We start from the raw sequence: 1,970 nt of genomic DNA, 5'->3' as shown, positions 1-1,970 counted from the left end.
TGAAATTAAAATATGCTGACACTGCGGCACGTGTAACGGCCAACCGTGGGAGCGTCGCAACAAATGCGACTGGTGCGTGTTAACTTACATATATATTATAACCTTTATATCAAATTTGTATACGATTCCTGCGTTGTTAAAATGATAAGTATTAGTAAAAACAAGGATTATTGCGTTTAAAAAGTAAAATATAAAAATGTGAATATCTCTAAAAAAGGATCAGCTACGATTTTGATCTTGATGGATTGTGATCCCAAAAAGATGTAGAAGAAGGCTGTGAAGGCCGATTTTAGACACACTTTTGTAAAACTTAAGACTGCTTCAAGACCACGGTGTGCGTACGACAAAGCATAAAACTATGTTCACATATCAATATTGTCTCAATCACAGCTCGTTTTTTAATTACCCCGTTTACACAGGCAAATCTCAGATTATTAGCCGTCAAATTTGTTGTGCTTGTTATTCTCACATCTCAAGGAAAAGTTATGTTTCTTCTCTGTGCCACCGTGATCACGTTTTTCTGCTGTAATAAGCAATATAAATATATTTTAACTTAACATTTTATTAAAAATACCTTTAAAACCATCTTTTCCTTCTAGCGTCCATTTTTGTTTACTTTTACATTTGGTATTTCTCCTCTCTTTCGCAAAAACCATCGATAAAACTAGGATGGACACCGAAAAGTTATCGGTTAAATCTGAGATTATTTTATAATTACAGATTAACAACGGACGAATTTTATATAGCTAATCTCTTGTTATAATTACAGATTAGGGTGTTAAGCTCGAAAATGAGGATAATCTACTTATATGTGAACCTAGCATAAGAGTGCGTTTACATATAAATATAATCCCAATCAAAGCTCGTTAGCAGTCAAATTGGTTGTGCTTGTTATTCACACAACTCGAGGAAAAGTTAAGCTTCTTCTCTGTGCCACCGTGGGCACTTTTTTCTGCCATACATAACATGCTATTTAAATATACTTTAACTTAATATTTTATTAAAAAACCCTTTACAAACCTCTTTTCCTTGCTAGCGTCAATTTTTGTTTACTTTTACATTTGACATTCCTCCTCTTCTCCGCAAGTACAATCGATAAAACTAGGCTGGTTTACTCTGAGATTATTTTATAATTATAATTTTGTATGGCTAATCTCCTTTTCTAATTACAGATTAGGGAGTAAAGCTCGAAAATGAGAATAATCTTTTTGTATGTAAATCTATTATTATGCGATTCAGTTACATACACGTATAGGTAGGTTAGGTTAGAAATTAAACATTAATTTCCACTTAATTTTAATCATTAACCGACTTCCAAAAAAGGAGGAGGTTATCAGTTCGTCGGAATTTTTTTTTTTGTTTTTATTATGTATGTTACCGCATAACTTTGGACCACGGTAACCGATTTCGGAAATTCTATTTGCATCGGAAAGGAAGTGTCTCAGAGGTGGCTCCATACTAATCTGGTTAAGATCCGATCAGTGGATCATGAGATATATATATATATATATATATATATATATATATATTTTTTTTATATGAGAATTGAAGTAGATTTTTTTTGCTAAAAATTACTTGTTTTGCTGATCTACTTTTTTTATTCATATTCATTTTTAACTCTTTTAAAGCATGAAATTATCGGTATGATTGATGAAATACGATACTTGTTGGCCTTGGTGCAGCATACCAAATGGCCGAAAATTTTTTAAAATAACCACGCCCACATCCCATATAACGGTAATTTGGTGAATACGAAATCTTTGATAAATCAGTAAATATTAAAGCTACTTTATTCAAAATTCATGCCAGCAACAACTCTTTACCAAGAAATAAGTTTCTGATAAAATTTTGGAAAATGGGCGTGGCACCACCCACTTATGATCACATATATATAACTCGGTAACCGTTCTACCAATTTGTACCAAACTCGGTTTGGTTATTGTGCTTGCCACATAAAAGCAAAACGTTGA

The sequence above is a fragment of the Rhagoletis pomonella genome, unplaced genomic scaffold, assembly GCF_013731165.1.
Source record: "Rhagoletis pomonella isolate Grant_MI unplaced genomic scaffold, Rhpom_1.0 Rhpom_scaffold_00973, whole genome shotgun sequence".
Classification (NCBI taxonomy): Eukaryota; Metazoa; Arthropoda; class Insecta; order Diptera; family Tephritidae; genus Rhagoletis; species Rhagoletis pomonella.
The sequence above is the reverse complement of the archived record's forward strand: the minus strand, read 5'-3'. Positions refer to the sequence as shown.